This window comes from Schistocerca gregaria, chromosome 7, assembly GCF_023897955.1.
Source record: "Schistocerca gregaria isolate iqSchGreg1 chromosome 7, iqSchGreg1.2, whole genome shotgun sequence".
Classification (NCBI taxonomy): Eukaryota; Metazoa; Arthropoda; class Insecta; order Orthoptera; family Acrididae; genus Schistocerca; species Schistocerca gregaria.
This window is the reverse complement of record NC_064926.1, coordinates 164,970,526-164,983,529: the sequence shown is the minus strand read 5'-3', so window position 1 is coordinate 164,983,529 and position 13,004 is coordinate 164,970,526. Positions and strand designations below refer to the sequence as shown.

Here is a 13,004-nt window from a genome sequence, read left to right as displayed (position 1 = left end):
CACGCCTTCTGGTTGTTCATTGTTTTCGTTAAAATTCTGTGAGCGGTGGTTCGTGAAACCTCAGGAACCAACGTGCAGAGGTCATTCAGGGTGATCAGCCGATCTTCACGCATGCTTTGCTCAACCTTCAACACTGTCTCCTCAGATATTAACGGTCTCCCGCCCCTTTGTTCGTCGTGAATTTCGGCCCAACAAGCTGCAAACTCTACACCACTTACGAACATTTTTGACATCTATGCAAGACTCACCATACACTCCCGTCAATTGGCCATGGATTTCAACCGGAGCAGTGCCCTTTGCGTTCAAAAACCTAATAACTGGGCGCAATTCGCACTTGGCGGTAACAACCAACGGGAGCTCCATTCTGCCGGCCGTTGTGGCCAAGCGGTTCTAAGCGCGTCAGTCCGGAACTGCGCTGCTGCTACGGTCGCAGGTTCGAATTCTACCTCGGACATGGATGTGTGTGTTGGGCTCAGGTTAGCTAGGTTTAAGTAGTTGGAAGTCTCGGGGACTGATGAGCAGTCCCATTGTGCTCAGAGCCATTTGAACCATTTTTGAGCTCCATTCTCAAAGGCTGCCAAGCCAAGACTGAGTGCCTCAGCGCGGAGTGCGCATGTTTACACACAGCGCGTGAAGCACTCTTCATAACAGTGTGACTAACTGCCACTGTACTTATAAAAAAATAGGAGACCTTTCTTTTGGGATTACCCTCGTATGAGCACAGAACAGTATGATAATGGGAGTAGGATATCATGCGATGAAATCAGTACGTACCGCCGGTATAAACTGCAGAACTTAGTGTGGACCATCACAATTACTATTTATTACATAAGTACTATTGACTTCATATTTTAAAACTTAGTACACTGTTAGATTGGGGGAATTATGTGCAAATAAAAAACTGCTGACAGTAGCTTGCATACGACCAATACTCCGTCAATTTAACTACTCTCAATAAAGTTTACAAATTGGGTGTAGAACCTGTCGTCAATTCTGTTCATCTACATATTTGTACCTACTCCTCAAGCCACTGCATGGTGTATGGTGGAGAATACCTTGTATCACTACTAGTCATTTTCTTTCCTGTTCCACTCGCATATCGACGGAGGGGGTAACGACTGTCTATACGCCTCCGTACCAGCCTTAACTTGTCTTCTCTTCTTGGTCCTTACACGAAATGTACGTTGGTGGCAGTAGAATCATTATGCAGTCAGCCTCGAATACCAGCTCTCTAACTTTTTTCAACAGTGTTTCACGAAAAGAACGTCGTCTACCCGTCAATGATTCCCATTTGAGTTCATGAATCACCTCTACAATAATCGAGAGTTGAACGAACCGACCTGTAACAAAACTAGCAGCCTGCCTCTGCCATGGCGCGGATACAAAACAATCGATAAATACTCGAGAATGGGTCGAAGTAGTGTTCTATATAAGCTCTCGTTCATAAATGAACTACACTTTCTAAAAATTCTGCAATATACCGAAATCGACCATTCGCCTTACCTAGTACTGTCCTTACGTGCCCGCTCCATTACATATCTCATTGCAGCCTCAGGCTTACATATTTGACCAATGTGACTGTACCAAGCAGCACACTGCTGAGGCTGTATTCGAACATTATAGGAGTCTGTTTCCTACTCATTTGTATTAATTCTACTAAACTAAACTTCTCCCGAATAGGTCATGAAGACCCAAGGGTACCGACCGCCGTGTCATCCTCAGTACTTAGGCGTCACTATATGCGGATACGGAGGGGCATGTGGACAGCACACCGCTCTCCCGGCCGTATGTCGGTTTCCGAGACCGGAGCCGCTACTTCTCAATCAAGCAGCTCCTCAGTTTGCCTCACAAGGGCTGAGTGCGCCCCGCTTGCCAACAGCGCTCGGCAGACCAGATGGTGACCCATACAAGTACTAGCCCAGCCCGACAGCGCTCAACTTCGGTGATCAGACGGGAACCGGTGTTACCACTGCGGTTGTATTAACTTCCGTTTCTATATATTTAGAGCTAGCTGTCATTCATCACACCAACAGCAAAATTCTGTTTAAAACATCGTGTATCCTCCTGCAATCACTCAACGGCAACATCCTCCATTGTACCACAACGGCATCAGCAAACAGCCGCTCACTCAGTCCGTCATATGATTGTGCTGAGGAGACATGAGAAGTGTACAACCCTTCATCAACCAACTTCAGTAAGTTGGGATCACCAGAACAAATGGAAACGCGTACGAACGGTACTCAAACGTTTGTCCTGTCTCCTCGAGTCTAAACTCGTACGTTTTCTAGTTGAAAGATAACACTGTAGGGAAAAAACGCAACAGCAAGAATAATTAATGGAGAGTACTGAGATTTCGGGAAACATTTGTCTACGTAACATGTGTAAGTGATTAATATTGCAAGATCACAGGTTAAAGTAAGCGTGAGATAAGTCATTGCAAATGTAAATGTTTGGACAACATGGTTTTGAGAAACAGCGATTGCTATACATTAACTCAGTATTAAGGAAACAGTCTTAATCGCGATATTTTATTTATTTAGTGGCGACCGGTTTCAGCCCATCGCAAGGGACATCTTCAGGGCAAACATATGGTCGACTGCTGGTGGCGCCACGTCCACCGAGGTCTTGTACCACACCTCGGTTGTGGTGTCGACCATATATTCGCCCTGAGGATGGCCTCTGCGATTGACTGAAACTGGTCAGCACTAAATAAATAAATAAATCGCGTCTAAGACTCTTTCCTTAACACTGAGCAAATATAAATGCTGATATAATGATAACCCTTGTAACAGACAGACTGTTGAATGCTAACATGAAAATGTGTATTCACTGTCTTGTACAACTGCCGGATGTCAATTTGTGGGAAGGAACTCTATGCCTATGACGCTGGAGTTGTCGTCAGATGATGTTTCACTTGTGCTTGATTGGTAACAGATCTGGTGATTGAGCACGCCAAGGCAACATGTTGATATCCTATAGAGGATGTTGGATTACAACACCGGTAAGTATGCGAGTGCTGTCCTGTTGGAAAACACTCCCTGGAATGCTGTTCATTAACGTCAGCACAACAGGTCGAATCACCAGATGGACGAACACTTTTGCAGTCAGAGTGCGTGTCAAAATTCGACACCGGCAACATCGAGTCCTATAGAGAGAGCTGCACTCTTGCGTCGAGATACCACAGCTGTTATGCATACACATAATCGATGGGTTCTACCGGAGCGACACACTCAACGCAATGCAGGATCTCAAAGACCGTCCCGGCGAACCTGTCATCTGAGAGGACAGACGTACAGAGTGTCTAAAAACATGCGTGAGAAACTTTAAAGATTTGACATCAAAACGATACGAAAAGTTCACGTGGACATGTGTGCGAAAATCCTTCATTAGAATTGGGGGGGGGGGGGGGGGGCTTGCTGAAAAGTAGTACCCCGAATTTTTTATTCTGTTCTCAATATCTTTCGATGTACTACATATAATGCGTATTACTCAATCGACTTCATGCAAGTTGGAACCCTCTGTCGGTTGAGCGCTCCGAACTGAAGTGTGTACCGTGGCGGTATGTAACGTAACTACTTCGGTGCGTGAGAGACCCCTTCAGAAGGCTGAAAGCACAGATTCGAAGAGTTCGTCCACATATGCAGCATCCTCTACTTAAGCATGTCAGTGCCAGACCGGACACGAGAGCTGCGACGTCTGCAACTGTCCGATGCAATAGATTCACTGCCATCGATCATCTTCGTTATCTGACTTGGTCCCATCCGGTTTTTTTCTGTTTCAAAAACATAAAGAACGTCTTCGAGGACTTCTCTTCGATAGTGATGAAGAGGTGAAAGCAGAGATAAGGTTGTGGCTCCAGCAACAAACATTCTAATGACTCTATCAATGAACTGGTCTCTCGTTGGGAAAAATGTGTTCGACGCCAGGATGACAATGTTGAGAAATAAATATGTATACATGTTGAATAACGGTGCAACATGTTGATAAGGTTTGGTTTATTTAAAAAGCATTAAGAGTTTGCACATAAAATCGGAGGCATTACCTTTCAACAATACTCGTATTTTTCATGGCACAAAAGTAATACATTAGCCAAACAGATTTATATTTGCAGAAATTGTTCGATGCGAACACATGCTCCTGCTTCCCTGCTTCTTCTGGGCCTACTTCGCATACTTTGTAGCATGCTGTGGAGAACTCGTGTTTTGGTCAAATCAGTTTTGGGTAAGCTCTCTCAGAACACCGACACTGGGTACGGAAGATGAATACACCGAAGCCCTTAAGTGTCCCCAATGGGAAAAAAAATCATTGGATTCAAGTATGGCGCTCAGAAAGGCCATGCAGTGGATCCCTATCGACGAGTTCACTTTTTCGGAAAATGGTTATCGAGATACTGGCGAATTATCAGCATAAAATGAGGTAGAGCAGCATTGTGAATAAACTACTGGATGACCTTTTGAGCTACAACATCAGGTAAATAAAGCAACTCATGTCGGCTTATGCATTTTCCCAGTAGGACGTTGAGGAAAGAAGCAGTGAATAACGAGACGGTTGATTCGACCCCATATGTTAAGGCTGAACCTCTGTTGATGTCTGTCTCCTCGCACTTCGTGATTGTTTTCGTATGCCCAGGCGTGACCTATGATAAGATTCCATAGCGTGAAAAGCCAGCCTCATCTTGGACGAAGCATAACACGATCTATCCTCAAACAAACAATATTCAAATGTGATTTCCGAATGGGCATCCTGCTGCGTAATCTTTCCTTATACACCATGTGATCAAAACTATCTGGACATCATTATGTGATGCGGAATTGACGACTACGTGTCACGACGGACGGGCTCCCCAGTGGAAAAACAGATGGGGTGTATTCAGTAATCAACAGAGAAGCAGAAACTGCAGAATGGGTCATTCAGGACAGGTCACTCGCTTCGAACGTACCGTAGTCACTGGATGTCACCTGAATAACAAATCCTTCAGAGTCTTTTCAAACCTTCTAAAGCTACCAGTGTACGATGAGTCGAAGAGCATTCTGTTACCAGTAGAGACGCAGTATCCGCAGAATGGGCCGGACTGGAAAGCTCTGTGACATCGAAAGTGGATTGGTTACTGGATGTCACGTGAGTAACAAAACTTTATGGGACATTTAAACGTTTATAAATCTACCCAAGTCGACTGTTACTGATGTGGCTGTAAAGTGGAAACGTGAAGAAACAACCTCAAATAAATCAAGGCCAGGTATATCTCACCCACTGACAGAAATGGATCGTCGAACGTTGTGGAGGATGACTAAAAATCGCATGAAAATCAACGGGAAAAATTATTCGCGAGTTCCAAAGTGACACGGTCTAACTATCGCAATGACTTGCACAGTGAGTTAAAAATAGTGAACTATAATGGTCGAGATTCTTCTTATGAGGCACAGTGGTAAGCGATGCTTGAGGTTGTCTAAAGGGCGACAACACTGGACTGAGGGTAAATGGAAACGAGTGATTTGTATTCGTGAATCACGCCATACTTTGATACTTTGTAGCAATCCGCTGGAGCCCTTTTGTGTGTAGTGAATACCGGAACAACGTTACCTGCCATCACAGGTAGTGCCAACAGCGAAAGGCGCAGGAGTTGGTGTTACGATATGACGGTGTTTTTGTTGTTAGGTTGTGATCCCTTTATTGCAATTAAGAAAAAGCTAAATGCTGAAGGGTATGAGCAGGCTTTACATCAGTTTGTCATGCGTACCGTAGGGGAGCAGCACGGAGGAGATCACTGTATCAATATGATAACACACGCTGTAATGAAGCAACATCCGTGAGGCAATGGTTTGTCGACAACAACATTCTTGAAACCAACTTGCGTGGGCAGTGTCCCAAACTGAACCCAATGGAACACCTTTCAGATGAGTTAGATCACAGACGTCATTCCAGACCCCAGTGTCCAAAGTCACTACCTTCTCTGGTTTCGGATCTTGAGGAAGAATAAACTGTGTATACTTCGCCACATTTATGACCTGACACAAAGAGGTGAACGCTTTTAGGGGAGTAACTGGCGTATATGTAACATATTTTTTTCTTAACACATAACTGTCCATGCAGCCAGTAAATTATGAGATACAAAACTACTTTAAATCACTGCTGATCTGCTGCTGCCTATAATACTGTAATACTGTGCATCTGTAACTATTGCCTAAATGCAATTTTCTTGCCAACAGAGCTTCACCATTCTATTATCCGTCAAGGAACTTGCCAGTGGCCTCGTACTAAGCACACATCTATATTCCACCGGCACTGTCAAAGTGTTTAGAACACATTGTTCATGGTTTAACTAAGCCACCAACAAACTTCTGAACGAATACAAGTCAATTTTTGGAAGAAAAGTAAGTGCTAGATGTTACTAGTTCATAAATGTTTACTTTTTTACTCAAGTTGTATCCGGTTGCAGGTATTATGAGAATCTTCAACTGCCTAGATTCACATCTTAAGCATTGCGTGCTATTTGATTTGTTGACTACATACGTCCGTAGAGTTTTTCGTAAGTTTAATGAACACAACAGGTACACATAACAGAGACTTTGGTCATCAATAATATATTATCCTTCACTGTTTACAACAGTATACAAACGCTGGCGTAGCTTTTCGATCCCGCGACTGTAACTATCTCGTGGTTTTGAGGAGCGGAACTCGTAAATGCGCGTTTTCATCCAGAAAGGAAGTTCCTTGAAGGTTGTTCGATGCAGAGCGGATGGGGTTAAAATCTGAGAACGAAAGATCAGCTGGTTAAGGTGGGAGCGGAATGACTTCCCAACCCAACTCCTCTGCAGTGTTTTTTGCCAGTCTAGCAGAATGTGTCCGCATGTTATCGTGTAGTAGCATCACTTCACGTAGTCTTTATGGTTGTTGTTCTTAGATGGCGTCCGCAAGACGCCTCAGTTGTCGACAATAAATGTCAGCAGTGATGGCTACACCGCGGGAACGCATTTCGTAGTACACCACACTATCGCTTTTCCAACAGATGTATAACATAATCTTTTGGTGGATATTCGCAGGTGCTTATACGGTGAGTTGCTGCTTTGTTTGGGCTTTACCATTTCTTTCTTTTCCTCGTATTAGCATAAAGACACCATTTCTCGCCACCGATGACGATATAGGATAGGAACGGTCCCCGTTGTTCATGAGCCTATTGATGAGCAGCAAGAAAGGATGCACATAGGGCCTCCTGCTGATTTTTCTGATTTTGGCTTACAATTAGAGCATGCGTTACCCACACACCCGATTTTTCAACCATCCCCATTGCGTGCAAATGTCGCATGATGGTTGAATTATGACAGTTCATCACATTTGCCATTTATCGAGTACACTGACACGGATCGTTGCGGATTAATGCTTTTAAACGATCATCAAATTTTAAAAGTCTCCCTGTACGTGGAGAGTCACCAATGTCAAAACGATCCTCCTTCAAAAGGGGAAAACCAGCCGGCCGCTGTGACCGAGCGGTTCCTGTCCGGAAGTGCGCGTGCTACGGTCACAGGTTCGAATCCTGCCTCCGATTTGGATGTGTGCGATGTCCTTAGGTTAGTTAGGTTTAAGTAGTTCTAAGTTGTAGGGGACTGATGACCTCAGATGTCGAGTCCCATAGTGCTTCAAGCCAATTGAACTATTTGAGAAAACCATTTTCTTGCCGTGCTCTGTGCAGTGACATTATACCCATACACGGCGCAAATGTTTCTGTCTGCTCCGCTGCTGTTAGCCTTCTATTCTTTCAAACAGAAGAATATGTCGGAAGATCCCGATTTCTCCAGTTGGCCCTCCATTTTCTGGCGTCCACAGTTCCACCTACTATCTCCAAATGACAAAATGACAATATGTGAACTCAAATTGTAATGGGAATTTCTGATAAGGTCTTATGGGACCAAACTGCTGAGATCATCGGTCCCTAAGCTTACGCACTACTTAATCTAACTTAAATTAACTTACTCTAAGACAACACACACACCCATGCCCAAGAGAGGACTCGAACCTCCGACGGAGGAGCCTCGCTAAATTCAGATAGTGACAGTGAACTATAAGTGGCCGGCCGCTGTGGCCGAGCAGTTATAGGCGCTTCAGTCCGGAACCACGCGGCTGCTATAGTCGCAGGGTCGAATCCTGCCTCGGGCATGGATATGTGTGATGTCCTTAGTTAGGTTTAAGTACACTCCTGGAAATTGAAATAAGAACACCGTGAATTCATTGTCCCAGGAAGGGGAAACTTTATTGACACATTCCTGGGGTCAGATACATCACATGATCACACTGACACAACCACAGGCACATAGACACAGGCAACAGAGCATGCACAATGTCGGCACTAGTACAGTGTATATCCACCTTTCGCAGCAATGCAGGCTGCTATTCTCCCATGGAGACGATCGTAGAGATGCTGGATGTAGTCCTGTGGAACGGCTTGCCATGCCATTTCCACCTGGCGCCTCAGTTGGACCAGCGTTCGTGCTGGACGTGCAGACCGCGTGAGACGACGCTTCATCCAGTCCCAAACATGCTCAATGGGGGACAGATCCGGAGATCTTGCTGGCCAGGGTAGTTGACTTACACCTTCTAGAGCACGTTGGGTGGCACGGGATACATGCGGACATGCATTGTCCTGTTGGAACAGCAAGTTCCCTTGCCGGTCTAGGAATGGTAGAACGATGGATTCGATGATGTACCGTGCACTATTCAGTGTCCCCTCGACGATCACCAGAGGTGTACGGCCAGTGTAGGAGATCGCTCCCCACACCATGATGCCGGGTGTTGGCCCTGTGTGCCACGGTCGTATGCAGTCCTGATTGTGGCGCTCACCTACACGGCGCCAAACACGCATACGACCATCATTGGCACCAAGGCAGAAGCGACTCTCATCGCTGAAGACGACACGTCTCCATTCGTCCCTCCATTCACGCCTGTTGCGACACCACTGGAGGCGGGCTGCACGATGTTGGTTCGTGAGCGGAAGACGGCCTAACGGTGTGCGGAACCGTAGTCCATCTTCATGGAGACGGTTGCGAATGGTCCTCGCCGATACCCCAGGAGCAACAGTGTCCCTAATTTGCTGGGAAGTGGCGGTGCGGTCCCCTACGGCACTGCGTAGGATCCTACGGTCTTGGCGTGCATCCGTGCGTCGCTGCGGTCCGGTCCCAGGTCGACGGGCACGTGCACCTTCCGCCGACCACTGGCGACAACATCGATGTTCTGTGGAGACCTCACGCCCCACGTGTTGAGCAATTCGGCGGTACGTCCACCCGGCCTCCCGCATGCCCACTATACGCCCTCGCTCAAAGTCCGTCAACTGCACATACGGTTCACGTCCACGCTGACGCGGCATGCTACTAGTGTTAAAGACTGCGATGGAGCTCCGTATGCCACGGCAAACTGGCTGACACGGTGTGACGGTGCACAAATGCTGCGTAGCTAGCGCCATTCGACGGCCAACACCGCGGTTCCTGGTGTGTCAGCTGTGCCGTGCGTGTGATCATTGCTTGTACAGCCCTCTCGCAGTGTCCGGAGCAAGTATGGTGGGTCTGATACACCGGTGTTAATGTATTCTTTTTTCCATTTCCAGGAGTGTAGTTCTAAGTCTAGGGGACTAATGACCTCAGATGTTGAGTCCCATAGTGCTTAGAGCCATTTCAACCATTTGAACTGTAAGTACAAAATGACACTCGATAAATAAACCCATAGCAACCGGAACAATAACATGCTAAACAAAAACAGTATGAACCTTTGCACCAACCCAATACAATACAGTCAGTTGTCAAAAAGCACAAAAGTCTAAAAGAACTGCTCCGCGGTCAGGCCCAGAGGATTACGCGATCCCGAGAGGGCGCCATGTCTTCCTCTGCCTTTTGGTGTCACTTGGGTGACGTATGGAGGGTGTGGTCAGATGATATCTCTCCCGACCGTTATCAGCCTTGCCGAACTTAGACCCACTACTCATTCTAGTAGTTCCTCAAGTGGCTTCACGAGGCTAAGTGCATCCCATTCCAGTCCTATCACCAAGGACAAGACCCCTGGCAGTTCCAGAAACTGGAGCCGAGTCTGATACCGGACAGTCAGACTGGCTGACCGGCTGTCTGCTGTCCTACGCTATTGCGTTGTTTGGCTGCTACGTTAATTCGTCATTAAGGGCTCGCATATGTTTGTGAGCAATTAGAAGGATCATACAAATGCCCTATTTCCAAACTTCCAGACAGAAGAAAATATTGATAGCTTACTAAAGATATTACTGTTTTCGAATCGAATCCAATCCAAAAACCTGATGGACCAGAACACATTCTCTGATCAGGAAACCATAGGAATCAGTTTAATAATATCCAGTTCCTGGCCGCTTCTAGCGGTTGCTGTTACAGGATGTACAGAGAGCAATAGGAACTGCTCAGTACAATAATAACTTCGATAGAGAAGAGGAAGGCATTAAAGTCCCTGGGAGATAACTTCCGATACTGAAGTCTCTCACAGTGGAATTATAGTAGGGATGGAAAAAACCGACTGGCTGAAACCGATACCAGTATTTCACTTTTGAATAACCGGTACTTTTCGCTTTTCGTTTGGTCTCGGTTATAACACGTGACTTTTATTTCTTGCTAATAACCGAGTTCAAAAAAAAAAAGGGGGGCAAGTATCCGTTATGCCCAGCAGCATTGCTAAAAAGTTTCGTTTTCAAATAAATCTTTAAAAAAAGAGTAATTATTTCGAAAACTCTGGATTCGTTCGAAATATAGAGTTATTATAGAAAATGCGAAAAACTATCAGAGCTGTTTTAATAATAATGCCGACACAAATGAGCAACAAATGCTTGCCAAAAGAACCGGTACAGTATTGTGGGACAATATGTCCCAGCTGCCGTGTGTCATGGGTTAAGGTAAATCTGTGTACGTACAAAGGAGCAACGCCTGCTCCCGCTTTGGTCTACAGTCTACACGGTAGTTTTTCGCTGTTGTCGCCTGACATCCGTTATACAGCAGAATGGCACCAAGCCTAGTTTGGAAATGTTTTTACGAAGTGCTCCATTTGCTTTAAGAGATCAAACATTTGTCTGCCATTTCTATTGAGTAATAAAAGAGGAACGAAATTATGGTAGCAGTAATAAATTAAGAACTTAATAACAACAGGAAGTAGCTGATCTGCTGGCTGTGACTACATAATGTGCCTTTATCTGCTCGGAGCCCTTGAAAGTGGACAAATTAACACGAAAACGGCGTTTTTCAACCTTAGTTTTCACCTTTTAGCACTGACTATTCGTGATTCCCAAAAAGAGTGGTACGATTTCCGATTAGAACATGATTTTTTCAGCAGAGTTTCAAAGAATTACAATCAGTAGAATTATAATCAGTAGTTTTCAAAGACTTATCAGTTTTTGAGAAGAGATGAAAATTAGTTGTTAGAACATTCAAACAAAAAACAGGAACAGCAGTAATACATGCGCATGACTATGCAGTGTGTTGAAAACCCCGGAAATAATAGTTTACTGGCATAAGATTTTATTTTCGATCATTTTAAGAATAGCTCCGACGTGATTCTATTTTATTAAACAACATTTTACGCATGAAAGATTGACAGAAGAATTTTATCTGTTCCACTATACTCGGTTGTGCATTTTTATAAACTTATCAACCGAAATCGTTTTTTTTCACATTGTTAACAAAGATCGCCTAATTTTCTTGATTTACTGTATCTGTGTTGTCCCTGACAACACTATCCCCCTATACACAACAGTCCTCATCGACAATGCACCTTACACCGTTTCCCATACCGCTTTTACAGGAGATAAGTAATGTAACACATGAAACAGATATTACTTGCTGTTCTCGTATGGCAGGTGGCAGTATTTGTATTCACAAGCTGCGACATGGTCGCGAATGGAACAGTGATTCGAAAATGTACAATAAATTTCTTTATTTCATGTCAATTATCGCAAATATTCTAGGTCCTCAGGCAACCGATTTCGGTCAGCAATGACCATCTCCAGATCTGTTTCTATAAAACAAATCTGACGATGGTCATTGCTGACCGAAATCGGTTGTCTGAGGACCTCGAATAATTTATTCAACATCTGTTTTTTCGTTAGACGGGTCGAACATGTTGGTCGCTTGCTGCAAGAAGGTGACACCTCAACGCATCACAGGCGTTGCAAAAGCCTAAGCACGCGAACTGTTTCTTCCAGTGTGTTTTGTTGTTTCCTTTTATTTCTAATACGTCAATTATTAATCAAATGTCTACATGCGGTAGCCCCCTTGGATATACGAGCGAAATATCGACAGAGTCCACAGTCGATACGGGGCTGTGCCCACACATTCTTTTCGACGTACTGCACAGTCATTGAAGATTTTAGTAAAGTGCGATTAAATTGCAGTCTGTATATCAATAGATGGTGTAATTTGCGCTAACAGTAAAGCTACAGACCACGTAAGAAAAACTGCTCAATGACATAAGTAGCGTCAGTGCCTTCCCCACACTTCACATCACAACATCTACAAATCAACCCGTGCGAGAAGTGCTTGGTGCAACGGAAATATCACACAGGACGGAACAAGATTTCAACATCTCTCTTTGAATAGTCCGGAAGTTGTTCCTGAACACACAAAGCAACGTCGCTCTTCTACCTATATGGAACCACCAGGACATAACACGAAGAGTTAAGAAGCTATCAATAACCCTCAAGCATCGATTATTGATCGGTAATATCCCGCATAGGATAATCAAAGTTGGAACAATACAATGGACAAAACACTCACAATACCAGCAAATAATATATCATCAGCTAAGCTTCACAAGCCGTCGGTAGTGAATGTTCACTCGTTGGTAGAAAATGATAGAAACGAATTCCCACTGCCACACAAGTATCAAAGTGAGCTCAAAAATATACACTGTCTTTTCAGAAAGCAACAAATCCTGGGCTTCGGCCCGGCGATACATGGGTGAACTGGATGATGCGATGTCAGAATGAGAATCTGTGCCATCAGAGACATCGACTG

General features: G+C 44.7%; 1 protein-coding gene across 7 annotated transcripts in view; it reads right to left on the bottom strand.

The window, feature by feature from the left end:
* Positions 1–13,004, bottom strand: part of LOC126281382 (probable cytochrome P450 6a20) — a 106,648-nt gene that overhangs the window by 75,479 nt on the left and 18,165 nt on the right. The gene's annotated exons all lie outside the window — the stretch shown is intronic.